This window comes from Parus major, chromosome 10 (assembly GCF_001522545.3).
Source record: "Parus major isolate Abel chromosome 10, Parus_major1.1, whole genome shotgun sequence".
Lineage (NCBI taxonomy): Eukaryota > Metazoa > Chordata > Aves > Passeriformes > Paridae > Parus > Parus major.
Window position 1 is genome coordinate 13,012,749 of NC_031779.1, and position 18,477 is coordinate 13,031,225.

Genomic DNA, 18,477 nt, shown 5'->3' on the forward strand with positions numbered 1-18,477 from the left:
CTTCTTGGGTGAAGGCTGTCTTGGGTCTTCAGGCTGTGTTTGGGAATGTTTTTAGGGGCTGCACTGTGCACTTGCCTCTGGTAATTTCTCCAGGGTTTGTATGTTGAAGCAGTGCTGTCTATCAGTGGTTTGTGTGGCAGCATGATGGCCTAGGCAGGGAAACCACTCTGATTTCCTATGCTGGCCTTAAAAAAAACCCATGCACCTTCCAGAAATCTGCAAGTGTAGACTTAATTTCCAGGAAACTCCTCCTCCTCCCACCTGAACTGCCCTTCAGCAGTGCCTTGGCCCCCAGAAAGTGCTGCTCCACAGCTCAGTCTGGCAGAGGAACTGTACTGACAGGAGGATGGGGCTACAGCTCAGAGGAAAGATATTTTGATGGCATTTGTGTTGTTACTATTATTTAAAACAGCTTATTTTAATCTCTGCTAATGTCACAGAGAGTCTGCACGAGCAGAAAACAAATCCTCTGGTGATCTATGCTGAATTAACTTCTTTTTTTTGGCAGACTTTTTTTACACTATGCACCAATCCACAGTTTCTTAGTCTCGGGCTTCTTTTGCATCTTTTGAATCCTATTTGCCATTTTGCAAGTGAATTGATGGTTCTCAACCTTCTCCAAACCGCAGTCTCCTCTTTTACAAACCAAAATTCACCATTTTTTCCTGCTGGGAACAAGCCAGGTTACCCCTTAAGGGAGAATCTGGTGAGAGCAAGGAGGTTGTGATCTCTGCCTACCCACCCCACCTCCACTGGCTCCAACTCCTAGGATGAGAACTCAGATCAGAGTTTTGGCCAAGGTAGGGTCCCTGCTTGTCCCCTACCTGCCACATCATGTGCATCGAGTGCGCTTCTACCCTGGAAGGGTATGACTGATACAGCGTTTGTCACACTTACATGAAGAGTTTTTCAATTAAGAATTTGCAGTGAGGTCCAGGGACCTGTTAAAGTGCTGAGGTATTTACCCTCCCCAGACCTTCCCTTCCTTCCTGCCCTGCTTCAGCCCTTCCTTTCTCCCCAGCCTTGAAATGAAACAGAAAATTATTTTTTTAAAACTGTGTCGATAATTTATGTTTAGTATAAAGGATGATTTAATGGCATCACCAAAGGTCATTTTTTTCATCTCCGTGTTACTATCCCAGCCCCAGAGGCTGTGCATCCCCTTTTTCCCATAACTCCACTGCCCTCCCTTTCATTCACCTCACACATCTCCTGTCACCACCCCACCCCAGCGTTCCACGCACCCGACACCTGCTTCAGGTTCAGCCCATGGCCGATGGAGATCAGAGATTTCAAACTGAAACCTCCACTCCAGACCACCTCAAACTGGAACCATTTCCACCTTGAAAACAGTCAGTTGCTGCAAATGACAGGCAGACTCATTTCTTGAATTAAGGTTTTTTTTAAAGCCTTTTATACCTATTTACATGTGCGCGTGCGTGCACCGAGTGTGCACAGTGGTACCTGTGTGCACAGATGCACACGAATCTCTCTCTCAAGTATAAATATATTGTATGTTAGAGCTGTAAATACTCTTTGGTCATGTGTCTATGTCTTCTTCAAAGTATCATATCCTCAGTGTTATGTTAACAACTCCATTTATTGATTGATGAAACTATGTGTAGACCTGTACCCTCCTGACATAGTTTATGTAGCTCTCTCTTCTCAAATAAAGTACAAAACTACCACCAGCAGGTCCTTCTCTCCTCCTTGTTCCGTGTTGAGCGTTCAGCTTTAATTCATAGAAACCTGGCATTTAAAATTTATGCAGTTTTCAGCTATGCCAACAGTACAGAAACCTTCACATGATGTTTTAGGAATTTTATGTTGCTGGTCAGGCCAGTAAGAGTTGTTAACGAAAGGTAATAACCTGTAGGTAAAATGCTGTCCCATCTGCAGTAAATGATGATCTCTGTACTCATCTGATTCATCCTTGCCACCTACCTCCAGGTGCAGCCTGCACCAATCACAGCTCCCTCCATCCTGGTAGAGACAACAGGAGTCCATCCTCCTCCTCCCCTTTTGGTGGATCTCTGCACCATTACATCAACCAGCCCTCCCAGTGTGCAGAAATTTCCCCTTGGCTTAAGAGGATCCAGTCTCTTCCCTGTCATGTTTTTGGCTTGTTGCTGCTTGGATTGCTCAGCACCCAAACTCAACTCCAGTCTTGGGGCTGGAAACTAATCTCAGGATTATGGCAAAATCCCCTGCTGCCACTTGCTTCCCCTTGATTCCAGGCTTCACGCTGAAATCACAGGAACCAGAGGATATTTACCATTGCAAGCTGAAAATAAAACCCTCTTTGCACAGATACACTTACTGTAAAAAACTATAAAGATGATTTGTGAAGTAACACTTAATTTACTGCAACTGACACCAGACTCCAGCTGCCAGAAATTTGACTGACAATTTCTATTTATTTATATCCTGCTATACAATATCTGCCTTAATGCTGTAAATTTTTCTGATTGGAATTTCACACTGTCTGCCTGGATATTTATTGATCATAAAATAATCTGCACAACCCGTTAAAGTCAAGGCAGGGAGAATGGATGCCAGAGAAATCACTCGACAGGATCTGGGTACCAGTGCCCAGGTAACAGGAGATGCTCAGATGCTATTTTTACAGCGTTATGTATCACTGAGAGCCAGTCATTTGAACTGCTTTTCTGCTGTTTCCCGAAAGCCTCTTCTGAAATGCTTCCAAGAGCTTGGTATTGAGTTCCTACCAGCAACTCCATATGGACCCTGCAACATGCCTCATTTGCAGCTCCTCACCATTGAGAAATCCCACCTTTACAGTGAAATCTGCTGTTTTCACAACTGTTCTTTCAGACAGCCCATGAGGGAAATGTTTGGCTCTTTCTGCAGCAGTAAGACCACTTTTTTTTTTTTTTTTTCCCAACTATTATTTTCAGCAGGCAAAGACAGAAGCATTCAATTTCTGCCCACGAGGGAAAAAATGTGAAGCTTGGTCCCAGCTGGGAGTTCCCGCATTGCCTGGTGGGGAGAGACTCTTACTTCATTCACAGCTTCAACCATGCAGCTTTCCAGTATCTCAAATGGATTTTTCCTTCTGACTTTGGGCTTCTTGTTTTTAATTTTTGGGTTTTTTTTGTTTCATTTTGGTTTTTATTTTCCTAAGGGACAGCTTTTTTCCCCTATGGAAATCAAAGGTGTGTGCTCTCCCATGTGGGCGACCATAAAGGCATACTTTGGTCATAGCCAAGCCCACCCTTTCTCCCAAAAGTCAGCGCATCCCACCCCCAATCCAGCACACACCCACTTTCTCACCAGTAGCCCCCCAGTGAGACACCCCTCCCTGCCCTGTACACACACTTGTCCCCTACTCCAGCCCACCACTCTTCTGCCTTCTTCTGTTCTTGTTCAACAGGAATTTGTTCCCTTCCCTGGAGATGCTGCTCCAGCCGTTCATTCCTGCTGCAGTCAGGGGTCCCAAACCAGGCCTCACCTCACCACTCATCAAACACAGCCCCCTTTCCTCTCTCACCATCAGAACAATAAACCAACAGCTGAAATGCAAGAAAGAAAGAAAAAAAATCCCACTTTGACCAACTTCCCTAGGAGCCACCCAGTTCTGCCTGCTCCCAGTACCTGTTGCAGGTTGCCTTTGCCTGTCCAGGATGAGGTGATTTCAGGAGTATGCAGCAGTGGTGGAGCATCTAATGGGCTGGAAATAAAACTCCACCAAAACAAACAGCAGCTGAGGAGGCTGTCAGGCCACTGGCACTTGCCCCAGACTGGACAGCATCCCTTGTGTGAAGTGGGAAATGGAAGGACTCGATCTGCTCAGGGCTCCCTGTGACCTTTTCAAGCTCCATAAAACCCTTCACAGATTACCCTTTAGAAAGCAGGGAAGGCAAGCAGACCCCTGCATGCCCTCTGGGCAGGGGGAAGGGAGAGGTCCTGGCCTTCCCCCAGGTTGCAGAGAGAGTCAGATGAAAGGTTAACAACAAGATGTAATCACAAGGTAAAAGCACAGGGCAGGAATGGCACAAATAATTTCCTGTTGAATTGTGGCTTTTGTTATTCCCAGAGAGAAGCAGCAGGTATTCAGGAGCTTCTCATTAGCCAGCATGATTTCCATTAGGCTTTCTATTAACATTTTGTAGCCGTAATAAACACCTACATAATTAACACACAAAAAAAGGAGCCCATTCCACGCTAACAGGAGTTGCCCCAAGAAGCTGGGAATGGTGGGAATGGCACAGGTGGGTCAGTTCCTGTCTGGAACATTCCACTTGCAAAGGAATTGCTCTTTACACCCACCTAGGACAATTCCCTTGCAAAGAGTTAAGTTTTAATGCTTCTGTCTTCCTGCTTCAGTCCAGGAGGACATCTACCACTGGTTTGCAGCTGGAAAAAAAAAGGAAAAGTGGGAGAACAGGGTAGAAATTGTCCCTGGAGAGATTCAGTCCAGTATTCCCTGGTCCTTTGGTGTAGCTCTGAGGAGCCTTTTCCTGCTAAAAACTGTCAGGGAAGGAAATCCTTTAGGAGCACATGCATGATCCCAGACAGCAGATAAGCCTCAGGAGCTCATTCAAAGTCTCCTAGGAAAGAAGATGGAACCTACTACAGCCTGGGCTTGTTTATAACCATGAAGCACACCAGTGCTTCATGTCCACTGAGAACTGATGAATAATGGGGAAAATAGACACTAAGGGCATGAACATCATTTCTGAGTATGAGAGCTCCTCCCCAGCCCTTGCCCTTCTCCCCACCCACTGCCAAAGGTACCACTGCCAAGCCTGTGCCCAGGAGATTGAGGACATGTCATTCTGACAGGCCTGTCTGTCCCCCCTCCTCATTTCAGACCCCTACTGCCAAGAATTTGTGTGCCTTTTATCGTAGCTCTGAAATACAGGGAGACACTTTGGAATTCAATTAGTCAAACAGTTGCCACAGCAACAAAAACATATAAACTTAAATGATTTATACTCACAGACACCACTTCAAATAGGAATAAATTTAATATAGCAGCTGGGAATGAAATGCATTGTACAATAAGAAAATTGTATTTTTTTCTCTCGCTGATGATAGGCCTCAAGGTCTTAATGCAATATAGATGAAAAAAGATATTTGGGCAGAAGGAAGCAGAATACGTTGTGCTGTATTTACAATGCCTGCTTGGAGAGTACAACACATAATGAGCATGTACATCTAATCACAGAGCTGTGATGCTGTTTGCAGACAGCCACAGATCAAAGATTGCAGCTACCAAGTCGACTGCTTGGTTTCACTTTCTTTCTTTTTCTCTCCTTCATCTCATGAAACCTTTCCTGTTGGTCTCTTCCCAGGCAAAAAACAAATCTACCCTCATTCCAGCAGCTTCTCCATCCCCTACAGTGCCAGGTCCCCACCTGGTAAAGTAAGATTGTGAGTTTTTTCTAGAAGAAAAAAAAATAATTCAAACATAGTTCTGGGACTGACAACAGAAATTAATTCCAAGAAATATGCAGGAAATCTTTTCCTCTGCAAAAGCTTGCAATAAAATCTAGAACAGTCATTCAAGTGATGGTCACCTGCAGTATTTTTTCCTGTAAAAGACTGAACGTGAAATGAATGCCACACTTCCTACAATTCTCCTTTGACTCTGAGATTCCCTGGAGAGAACTACAGGTACATGGGATGTGAGATCACAGAGAAGATAATGCATGTACAGACCTCTGGCATTAGCACAGTTTCAGTGCTAATATATCTTTTTCCAACCAGCAAATGTTTCACAGAATGAAAGTGATGTAGGAGCTTAGAGGAACCTTATGGTTAGCTTCCAGTAAACAGGAACCATCCAGAGGCTGTGCAGAAACTGCCTCATTCCTTTCTAAAAACACAGCAGCTGGTTTAACTCAGAACAGTGGAAAGTTCTGTGCCTGTAGCTCATCTGCCTCTTTGTTGAGGTGCCAAAGCCAGCTGGCTTGGCAGTGCCTGGGCCAGAAACAGCCAAGCAGTGCCCAGACTGCAAAAGAAGGTGGAGACCCAACCACTGGCTCTTCATTTTCCCCTAAGCAAAAGTTAGGCTGTCATGCAAGGAGGCATTTTGGAAGTTGCCACCTGCCTCCACAAAGCCTGATCAGTGTGGCCAACCACTCCCATCAGTGGGAGCTGAGGCTGCCAACACCCTTGGAGGGCTCAACTCTGCGAGCAGTTGTATGAGATCTCTCATCTGACCTGCTCCACTAGACAGCGTTTATGGTGGGAATAAGAGCTTTATTTCCTGTCCAGATCGTGCTCATAACACCTTCTCCTGCACTTCACAAGAACTCAAACAGGACGAGTCTCACGCACTTCGGGGCCCTTTGTGCAAAGGCAACTTCTCTGGCTCAGACCGTGTTTTGAGTAAACACTGCAGATCCAAGTGCAAGAGGGAAAAGCCAGAAAAGCACCTTTGAGACAAACCCAATACTTTTGTCTAAGTACAAACAAGCAAAACCACAGAGGCCACAGCTCTAACAGAACTTATTGGCTCCTCAGTGTAAAAAATTACAGGGGTGAGTTTTCATGGGTTGTTTTAGGCAGGAGGTCAAGAGTGCTGCTCATTATTAGAGTTGGCAGGTGGGGTGGAGAGTTCAGGATGCTTTGGGTGAAAATTGAGATCAGCACCTGCAATTCTCTTTGGCAGTTTGGGAAAGGAAAGCACACAGATGCACAACAACAACTAAACAAAGCTAATAATGAAATCATATTTATGTAGGCAGGAAGGAAGCTCAATTGCCAGGAGAGTACTAAAGTCTACAAGTGTAAATACATACCAAATAAGTCAGCTTGATGAGATGCCAAGTTTGTTCAGCAGAGTATGGCACTTCACTGCTGAAGTGTTCCTGCAGGAGGGAAACCAGAAAAATGTCAAAAAGGTCATTGGGTGAAATGTGTGGCTCCACCAGAAAACTGCAAACAAGCTCATGTCAGTAGATTCAGAGCTGTCTTGCAAAGCAACAGCCTGTTGGTGCTGTCACATTGAAGCACAAGCATTTCACTCCTGAGCTGATCTAGAGCTCACTGCTCTCTCCACATGGCAAAGCAGAAACCACCACAATATATGGGTCAGATGTACTGAGTTTCCCCCTTGAAGGTTCTGGATCTCAAGTACAAAATCAGAGAAAATAGTATTGACATCCTGAGGGATATGGTGGGGCAAGTGTGTTAGGATTTGTAGGACTTGTATGGCCAATATTTAACAATGAAGGATCCAAGACAATAAAGGAAACGAGCAGCTTTACAACATCTCTGAGCCTCACTCTCAGACCAGACTATGCACATATTCTGAGTCAAGATGGGGAAAAAACCTACAAAACAAGAACAAATAGTGCAAAGTATCTCTGGAGATGTTTAGAGTGGAAATCAGAGACATCACAATATTTAGATCCTGGATCAATCTTTCACAGACATTGCAAAAGGCAAAATCCTAAACAGCTGAAAGATGGAGCTGAGCCAAAAGTACTCAACCTGTGACAGCAAAACTCTTGATTTGGCTGGGAAGTCCCCTTCATCTCCCTTTCCCTGTAAAGGTAACATCTGTTCTTCTCTTTGCCTGCTCCATGGCTCTTTGGTTCGATGGCACAGAGAACAGCAGGCTGGTGTGTCCATTCCCGCTCCATTCCTTCTGGATTAGGGGATGCTGCAGTTCAGAAACCAGCTCCCCAAGCCTCAAACTACATTTATCATCATCTTTACACGCCTTTACACAGCTGGCTCTCCTGATGATAATGTGTTCTACAGTTTCCCTTGCTGGCGTGGCTTATGTTAATACTCCATTAACATTGCTAATCAGAGACAGACTTCTGGCAGCATCTCCAGGGGATGAGCAAATGTTGTCCTATGCCTTTCAGTTTAGGAGATCAGACTTTCAGATGAAATCCATTCCCAACATCTCTGATTTCAGCAATTAAATAGAGCTGCAGCATGTGGGAGCTGTTCAATGCTGGATGCATGTGGTTCCTACTGCTCCAAAATAAGACCTTTTAAACTGCTTTTTACGCTGGTCCTCAGATATGTGACATTTGGAACTTTTATTCACTTGGGAAATCAAAGACTGCAGGAAAGATGAGATGGATTCAAATCAAAGATAAAAGGTACAGAGGTCCTGAAGGTCTAACAGTGCATGCTCCCAGTTCAGCTTACCCCATCCAGAAAAGAAATCTATAGTTTAGTTTGATCTATTCCTTCTCACATTTCAGGAACACTTCCAAATCCACTTTAGCTTTACAAAAGGAGTCTACTTTTATTTGGATTAAGTAGAGTCAGGCACCATGATACATTTGGTCTCAAGAAAATGTCTGGAAGTTCTACTTGTGCTGGTAAAAGGAGAGCAACTGCTCATTAATGCAATTTTCAAGACACCTCAGATTTTAGGTGGACTTCCATTCTCTACAGAATTCAGGAAGACTATAAAATTAGCATTTGTCAAACAAAGCCTACACTGTGGAAATAAACTTATTTCCAATCCAAATATCATAAATGAGGCAGAATGAAACACCACAGTTGAGAGGAGATGTAAAGCCTTTATCCTCCCCAACTCCTTCAGCCACAAGAAACAGCTGAACAGGAGGATGATGCCATTGAGCCAGTGAAACAGTGAGTCTGCTCAGCAAATTTATGCTCTCATTCCAACAGATGCACCAATCCAGTCAAAATCAGGACGGGCTTCTTTTCTACTTTTCCCTTTCCTCTCCTCTTGTAATCTCCCTAATAACACCTCATGTCCTGTAGCCTGAAATGGGAGGCACTTCCATGGCAGGAAGTGATGCCTGCTGGTGGTTCTCAGTGATACAGACATGAGGAAGAACAGCTCAGTTTTAGCAAGCAGCTGCAGACCAGTTACATCTGACAGTAAAGTCAGTGCCTGCCTTTCCCCCCACCAAAAAAAACCAATTCAATTTACAGAAATAAAAGGAGAACTCACAAACAATGCACATCAGTACCTAAATGATGAAGTGGTATATGACTCACAGCCATTTGGAAAGGCTTCTCCAAAACCCTAGGGAGCTCACCAGAACCTGTTTAGATACACAGCTCAGACATGCAGTAGATGCAGAGTTTATTTCAAACACCTCAGGAGTGTGGCTTCTATGCCCACTCACTTTAAAGGTCTGAATTCCAAATTCAGTTAACAATGCACCACATCCACTGAAGATGGGGAAAACTGTGGGCATTCGTGCAAGGTCCATGACACATGGATATGACCTTCAGTCACTGGCTGGAAGTGATTTCTAATGCATCAGCTCATTGCTATAATGATGTGCTTTGGAGCCATTAATTAACTCGCTGCTCTCTGAGGAAATTCTCGTTTCCTCCATCATTCATATCTGCTTGGAAGAGCTGCAGACCTGCAAAAGCTACGTGTGAAAGCCTGAGATGTGTGGGATGGAGCTGAGCAGACCGTGGGCAGGTGCTATGAAAACTTCCTCATACAGTGAGTGCCTCAGTGCAGCTCCATCACATCCCACAGCACCAGAATGATGCTGCCACAGCAGCTCTGCCAGTCCCCAGAATCTCTGCTGCTGGGACATCCCAAATCTTACTTCTGGGATCTTTGCCTCTCCAGCCTCCTATTCTACCTTAGTGGAAAATGCCAATTAATGGAAGATGAATAAAAATGTAGTGAAAATATTTGCTTGTTTCTCCTTGGCATAAATTGTCATCTCTCTCCTATTTATTCATTATTCAAATATTTTCACAAGGCTGATTATGGATTTTTACCTGCTTGGACTAGAGCTTGTTTTCAGGTAGTTGAATACCTGTTCTCCATAATCAGTGCCAGATTATGAATGAGGAGCCAGTCCACAGCTACTGCAACCCTCCCCTGGCAGGATGAGGCTCAGCTGCCTTGACTGAGGGCTGAGACCCAAAAGGTAAAGATGATATGTGCCTCCCATGCTGTTCTACAGTATAAACTATTCTGCAGCTCACTTCTGTTTTGTTTCAGCAACTTCCCTCACTGAATCATCAGAGAGCAAAATTGCTTCCAAATAATAACCAGCTACATGGAGTGTTGTTTGGCAAGGGAAAGAGCAGAGTTTGACTCTACATTTACATAAATCTCAACTCACACATTTCAGTTTCCAAGTGAAGTGTTCAGACACCTCTTTCTTCAGAGCCAGCACCTTGGGAACCCACCTTCCCAGCCTGAACTCTGCTTTCTCTCTTTACAGAAGAAACACCCCCACTTATGTAACACAGATATCCCTTTTGAAAAGCCTTTCAGCTCAGGAAGGCAATTTTTCCAGGTTAGGACAGTAATGAATGGATTTTAGGACAACTCAGGTCCCAGACACCCCATCTAATATTGTGGGGCTGCTGCAGGTTAGTACTTCTGAAATCCATAATAGACTGGTCCTGTCAAAGCATATAACATCTCTGGCTCTGACTTACATCACTGCATGCTCTGGAGCAGCTCTATCCAATGGAGAGAATGTACATTTGTAAGATTTCCACTGCACTTGTCTCTCTCTTCCACGCACACAAACGAATCTTAAAGTACAGATTAATATTTAAACAACCAGGGCTACAAATATCTTTCAACCTTCCTGGGCAAGAAAGTTCTTGTGTGGAAAAGCAGAGTGGGGAAAATGCACAGAGGGGGGAAAAAACTCTTCTCAAGTGGGAATTTACTTTTCATTTCTGCTCCCTTTGATATAACCAGGATTAACTGCTTTTCATCCCTTTCTAAAGGACACGTTGGGTCTCCAGCTGTTTTTCCACTATCAATCCCTGGAGAACAAAGCTTAAGAAGTTAAATGAGTTTGGGAATCTCATCTTTGTTTTTAATTAATTTGAAATGAATGCATGCTAATGACAGCACCACAGCAAGATTGCCAAAACTTTCCCCATCCATATAAGAAAGTGGTGAACACCAAAGAGCTTGGGACCTCACCAACAGCTTTAATCCTTGCTTGCTGCAATTATAGCCAAAACCTTTGGGCAGAAGAGGTTCTGAAGGGTTCAGTGGTTTTCATCTCCGTGTACACCATGGAGACATCCTGTACTCCAAGCAGAGGAGCCCTGCTGGCTCTCAGAGTCTCTACAAAAACAATGACAGTCAGAAATGCATTTTGCTGGCTTCAGACTGTGAGGAGCAGAACTGCTGTTTCCCTGTTCAGTCACACTTGCAGCTCCTCCTCTTAGCTTTATATGTATTATAAAACTACAAATGCACTTCAAGTCCTTCATGTGGAAAAAAAAAAAAAAGACAGAAAACAGCCTGGAGGACTTATTTTTGTACCATTCCTCTCACTCATGGGTGGCATTACCAGTGGCATGTTAGAAGGAAGGTCATTTGTACATTTTTAAAGGCAGAGAGTGGGGTCAGGTTGAAACAATGAGTGTTAGGTTGCTCCTAGTGCTGACAAGGTGAGCTATGGCAGGAATGAGTGCTGGGCCAGGGATGCTGGAAATCTGGGTGGAACTGGAGGCTGTTAAATCTGAGAACAGCTAACTCTAATTTTGGCACAGAGCTCACAGAGGTTGGGGAAACCATTCTGCAGAGACCACAAACCCAGCTGTCAGGAGTAATAAAAGCTCAGCTCAAACTGTGATACAGACATGGTTGAGGGGAAGGACAAGCTGGATGGATTTGCTGAACTTACAAGAAGATTTGTTTATGGTCACTCCTGATAAATAGAAAATAAAACAGGGAGCCAAGCAGGTCTGTACTAGAAATTAAGCCAAATGAGAAGAGAGTGTAATGTGAAAAAAAGAATTTGTACCCATCAATATAAATGTCTTCAGGAGGGACCTTAAGGACACTGTAGAGGGCAAGAAATGAGTTTAAACAGAGCAGCTCCCACTGTCCCTGTTCACTGGGAACCATTCATCCATCACAGCTCTGGTTGGCTTCTCTCATTTTGAGCCTATAGCTTGGCAGGAATTGGGCTCAGGACATCTATCCTAAGTGTCTCCTGGCTTCCCTGAAGAGCTTCTGCTTCCAGTCTCCTCCTCCAGGCCCCCAGTTTGTACATCTTCTCAGTGTCGGTATAAATTGCTGTCCTACAGAGGAAGGCTGCCAAAATAATGAGGTTCAGCATAGGATCATGGGTTACAGAGATAAAGATGACCACAGAGAGGAGGAGGAGAAGCAGTTCATTAAGCAAGCTTTGATATTGAGGTCCACCTCCTCTGGACCCTGTGTCTCTTATGTAGTGGAGGAGCCAGGCACTTGCAGATATAGGCACACACTGTTTGTAACCATAAACATTTTAAAAGACCATGCCCAGAGGAAGCTTTTGTTCATTTAAGACCTAAGGCATTAATACCAGCACAGCTGTGATCTGAATCCGTGCAGGTAACCACCCTGCACTCTGAGGTTAACATTAGAATGCCTTTACAGATGAGGACAGCAATTATCTCATTTAAATTAAACAAAGATTCCTAAAGCTGCTGCTGGGCAATGCTTTCCCTTCTGTAACTGAGCACCAGCATATTTACATGGGGGCTTTTGTGGTTGGGCATAAGTCATTTGCAAGATATTTTTACTGCTTGCAGGAAATCTGTGAAAAAGGATGAGGCAGAATGTCTCGGAATGCAAAGTACCAAGCTGGATTTTAACCACTGCACAACAGCAAATGGGTTATGCTTGGCTTTTTTACTATTCAGCTGGTAGCAATAAAACAGTGCTTGGCTTACTCCTTTACAGAGCCAAGTTCTTTATCTTGAAAGAACAATAGTGAAAAAAGGCCTGTAGAGGAAGGAGGCAGCCTTCTGAAAAGTCCCCTGAAGACTTGCTCAGAGCTTAACTCCTACACCTCCAGCCTTCCTGGCACAGCTCTCCTGCTTCCTCAGTGCACCCAGGGTGGGAAAAGCTACAGCTCAGCCTTGTCTCTGGTGAGGGAGATAAGCACATTCACAGCTCCCCATCTTAAGGGGACAGGGAGAAAACTTCAGCTGCTTCTCAAGGCAGTGCTCACCCATAAAGTGCAGAGCAAAGCCCTTCCAGGTGATCAGGGTGTGCAGCTTTGCCTCTGCATTCCGGGAGCTCTCACTGCCGCCTGCACAAGTACCTGACTGCGTCACTGGCAGCACAGGTATCTGGAAAGATGATGCTCACCCAGAGGCTCCTAATCCTAGCATCCACTTAAAGGCAGAGAAGAGACAGGCCTCAACAGCAATGAATAGAAAAGGCTCCTTAAGTAAGACTGATGGTCACAGACAGATCCTCTGGTGCTCTGCTCTGCCAGCTCCCAGATCCGTATCAGCACCACATACATTATACGGTCGTCTCCCTTCTTGGCCAGGGACACAGCCATGGTTCAGTGTTTTAATTAGCCCACTCCAGGCTGTCTTGGTCATAAAGGCTAGCAGAGAGAAAGATAAACATTATGCAGAAATCACGTTAATTTATAAAATATTCAATTAAAGAAAACAAACAACATAAACTAAGATTGTCAGAGCGAGATGACAGGGAAGCCATCCTGCTGGGAGTCAGCTGCCTCTGGCCTTGGGCAGGAAAATATGCTGCTCCTCTGCACTTCTTGCACCAGAAGGGGCCAGGGAGAACAGGACCACCTGGGAAGTGAAGTTACAGAATATGTCCTGCAGCAAGTGGTTTTGATAGCTCAGCCCAGGGCACCTTCATCCCTTCAGGGATCAAAACACTTGCCTTCCTCCCATGTTTTCTACAAAGCAAGGAGAGGCACAGTCCATCCCATTTTCATTAATGCACAGCAAAATTCTGTTATTTTAAAGCTCAACTTCACCATTTGCAGTTCAGGTATCTGTAAACTGCTGAAATGCAAAGCTGCCTTTCAAGGGCATCTCCTGCACTCACACCAAACTGTGACCCTTGAACCCTGCTGAGGAAGGACTGTTTTCTAGTAGGATGTGTGAAATGAGAAAGAGGATGCTGGGAATGAGAGCAGCAGCATGTTCTGCCCTCAGGGTTGGGCACACAGCTGTGGGAGCAGCAACTACATTCAGGGCTGGATCTCATAAAGGAAATGAGGAGTGGAGAAAATCACAGCATTTAGGGATGGAAAGGTCCATTTGCTGTCTTTCCTAGCCCAACAGTGACAGATCCCTCCCCTGTGCTTTGTACTGTGTGTAATGACCCAAGCAAACAGGGCTTCTAGTTACTCTCTCAGGAACAGCTCCACAGCTTCGGGAATCTCCATGACAGCGAAGCTTAAGAGGCACAGCCTGGGTTTACCTCAGTTAACAAAATGGGGTGGAAACTAGCTTTGAGGCTAAACATTGCCTTTAACCAGTTCTGTACATCTGGAGTACTTGGGCCAGGTTTGTATCAGACCTTCCACCATTAGTGCCCCAGTCAAGTCCTTCTTGCCAAGATGCATCTCAGCTGAGAGCTCAGCAGCCTTTCCATGGGGACTGGGCTCCTTTCCTGCCAGCCTGTGAACACAGAGCCCCTCTGCAAGTGCCCAGGCAGCGACAAAACAAGTGGAGGACTGATTGTGTGCTGGCCCTTGGCATTTCTCCTGCTCTCCCTGGGGAGTGGAGAGACAGGACTGCTCTGGCCTCAGTAAGATGTGTGTGAGAGAGATTCTCATTATCTCCAATGGAAGCTCTGATTTGTTTCTCAGTTCTCATTTCTCTTTGTACACAGTTGCCTCTCCTCTTCAAGGCAGCTTTTTGTGGGAGCTCAAGCCTCAAAGGTTCCTTTTTCTTCATGTGTGAATTACAGATGTCACAAACACCTCCGACATGGTGCATGATTCCTCATTCAAATGCAGACTAGCTGAGGGGGAAAACAAGTCTTTAGATCTATAGCATCCCCTGGGGATATCAGCACAGGACACATGCGTGCCAGTGATAAGCCAAACTAGACACTGGATGTCACCAGCACTCCACTGGAAACACAGAGGAAGGAGCAGGTATCTGGCAGTAAAAACCTCCACTCTTAAAGCAAGCACTCTGGTTAGCTAAAGGAAGGGTTGGCTGGGCATGAATTAACATGGATCATCTAACATGCTCTAGAACCAGAATAAATACAGCAAAACACATCCAGGTGAGGAGGTGAAGGAAAGGATGGAAAGAAATTGCTGTCCTAGCTTGAAAGGAAAAGTAAGACCAAGGAGGATGTAGGTCTCCCACACAGCCACCAGCCCACAAACCTTAACAACTGCCAAGGAAAATAAGTGGTGGGATGGAAAAGGCTGCTCTTCCCCTGGCAAACCCTGAATACCAACATGCCTTAAGGGCTCCCCAGAAGGGCCCTGCATGTCAGTACAGATGAGAAATTCCTGCCACCTGGATGGACATCTCCCAATGAAGAATGACTTCCAATGCACGTGAGCACCTGGAATTCCGTGCTCACAGAATCCATTCTCTTCCTTTTACCAACACTCCTCTACCCCGAGGCCCTGTGAGAGAAGAACAACCTTGACAAGATCTCAACCTGGCTGCTGTTCAAATCCCAGGGAGGGAGAAGAGGAGAAGACTTTGGGCAAAGACCCAACTCTCTCTCAGAACCAGACCTCTGCTCTGAGGGACACAGAGAGGAAAAAAAGATGCTTGAGGAGAAGAGGGGTTGCTACACACATAGTATCCCAGACCAGCTGTTCAATCCACAGTATCACATTCAAACTATGTCAGATGCTTTCTGGAAGGGCCCCCACCTCACAAACACACGTTGCACAGTGGATCTGGTTGCTTCCTGCAGAAATGACTGGGATTACAGCATGTGCAGCACCTTGAGTAGACATGACCCACACTAGGCTACCAGACATGTGGAGCTCCTGGACAGATACAAGGATCTCCCTGTCAGTCTGCAGGCAGATTCCTCCAAGAGAGCTTAATGTTCCAAAATGCTGTGCAAAAACAGGGATTCACACCTTTCTGTGTACATTGACAACATATCCCTCTGGACAGAAACAGCACAACTGGGTGGAAAGAAGCAGCTCAGCTGCCTGTCAGAGACTCAGCCCTGCCAATAACCGGAGTGGAGTCCCTCATGAGTGGGCTGTGTTTTGGCAGAAAAAGGTGGGATTTTGATCCACACCTCTCTCCCAGCTCTGCAGGAAGGATTGGGGTGGAGGCTGTGAAATATAATGCAAAACTTGGGACGGTGATGGCTTTATTCCAGTCTGGGAAGCAAAGGCTCCCACCACACTTTTCCTAACATTAAGGGCTCCTATCTGGCTGCATAATTATATATCTGTGCCCAGGCTGCTTTGTTTGTTGCTCATTTTAAGATCTCTTCTGTTTAATGCCTGGCTTTGCTGGAGCACCGAGGGAAACAGGCACTTGAACTGACTGCCACCCTGCTTACTCTCTCCATAAACGAAAGCATGGGAGTGCTTCACTGACCTTCTAAATACAGAGGCTTCAAATTAAATTATAACATTGCTGATAATCAGCAGACCAGGGATTAAACTGATTGGGGCCCTGCCAGACCAGATTTAGCTTTCATTAAGTTCTGCCCACAAATCAGACTTACCCATGCCCTCGCTCTTGAAGTTATAATGGGCACAAATGCACAGAGGGAGAGCAAAATCCAAAGTACTTTACTGTTTAGAATTCTAATCCTTTCAAGGTCTGGAAATACCTGGGGTCCAACTACCACATGGTCTATCCACATCTGTCCTCAGAAGTAAAGACCTGAAAGCGAGTAATTTACATGAGGGTTTAAGAGAGAAATGACAAGAGCAGGGATGTAATCACTAGCACAGGGAAAGTCTGAAAGGAGCTTGTCGATCCCTATGAAATAGAGCAAGAGGCTTATATATATATATATATTTTTTTTTTCTTTTCCTTGTGTGTGTAAATTTCCTAAACAGCTGACCTAAATGAGTTCTTACCACGATCAGATAGCCTGGGACAACAGAGTAATCCTTCTAATAGGATTACAGGCTGTGCTAAAGGAGACTTCAGGCTTCTCTGCTCTGCATTGTAACACGTACAGACACACACAGATGGACCTGGTACCTGTAAACCCAGTGTTTTCCCCGTTCACCCCCTTCATTACCAGCCCTTCTCACCCCACTGCTTGTTTTCTCCACAATTGCTGTAAGGTAGTCACCAATATTGGATTGAGAAAGGAGGAAGGAATAAGTCAAAGAGCTGAAATCATAACAGTGGACAGATGGAAGCGTGGGGAAATTGGCAACCAAAAAGTCTCGTTTCACTATGATTCCAGGAGTATTGCCTGATGCCAGTCAGCCTTTCCAGTGCTGTTCAGCAAGGCAGCACAAAAATCCCTGCCATTAAGATTTAGAGACAACACAAAAGCTGGTGAGGAAGCACAGAACAATTTCAGCAGGAGGTTCCACGGAGCTCTGCAGACCTCCTGGTATGCTGGATCTGTCCAAGCCAAACACCTTAATGGATGTAAACACAGAGTTATGTGCAAACAAAGCAGGAAGATCTACGTCCCAGCTGTGTGTGGAAAGCTGCAGGGAAGTGTGAGGGAGTCTCTCTGCCCTGAGAACAAGAAAGCAAAGCACACACACAAAAAGGAGCTATTTCCTAATAAAGAAGTGACTGACTGTGAGCTCCCAGAGAAGGTTGTAGTCAGTAGTGACTAGTACAGCCTTTAGTCGCATGCAAAGGGAGGGAGAATGTGCCTTGTAACTTCAGACTGCCTGAGTGAAACCAATGCTGGTGTGCTGATAACAGCTCTCACAAATACATTTTTCAAAGGTTGCTAAGAAGCACTTAGAGATGGTGCTGGAGAGAATTACAAAAACCACCAGATACAGTGGGGAAAATGCCTTGCTGCAAGGGACTAAGAGGAGCTCAATTCACTTTATCAAAAAGATAGTTATGGGGGATAACAACTTCCAGCAGGAAAGATCTCAAATATTAGAGAGGTATCTGCTCACACACAGAAAGGCGTAGTGTGAACCAATGGCAGCTGAAAGATGAAGGCAGATGAACCCAAATGGGAAATCAAACATACATTTGCAATAATGAGGAATAAGAAGGAACAACACTATCTCTCTCTCCCTCCCTCTCTCTCTCTCTGCCCAGCCCCCCTTTTTTTTAATGCCTTTAAATTAAAACTTGGAAGATGCTTGGAATTATTCCTGGGAGGCATCTTTCAGTCAAACACATTCCTGCAATCAATGCAGGAGAAAGGAAATAAAAGGCACTGCCCAGCAGTACTTCAGAGTGCAGCCTTGACCAGGTGGACATCCGTGGACCTGTCCCTGCTGCAGGATGACTTCATCCCCTCTGCCTTTCCCTGGGACTACTGGGAACAGCTGATCCACCAGGCAAAAAAAAACCCAGCAAAACACCCTGCTGGAACAAATGTCTCCTCTTGTGCTCATGCAGGGACAGACACAGGGCAGCCCAGCCCTTTTGAAGAGCCCATATACACAGATTATGCTCCTCTGCACACACAGCTCCCACAGCTGTGGCTTACAGCAGGTGTCCCAGGCCTGAAGGAGCACTGAGGTGATATCACATTGTTGGAGGCACACCTCAACAGCTGCCTCAGTTCACAGTACCATGCTCCTGTTTTGGGCTCTCCCTGCTGGGACAATCTTCCAAGAATTTGTGTCACCA

At 45.2% G+C, this 18,477-nt stretch overlaps 1 long non-coding RNA gene across 4 annotated transcripts in view; it reads right to left on the minus strand.

The window, feature by feature from the left end:
* Positions 1–18,477, minus strand: part of LOC107209365 — a 59,839-nt gene that overhangs the window by 24,716 nt on the left and 16,646 nt on the right. For all 4 annotated transcript variants that reach the window (XR_001523567.2, XR_001523568.2, XR_002002153.1 and 1 more), the window contains one exon: positions 6,771–6,839. This is a non-coding gene — a long non-coding RNA (uncharacterized LOC107209365). The remainder of the gene's footprint in view (positions 1–6,770; positions 6,840–18,477) is intronic.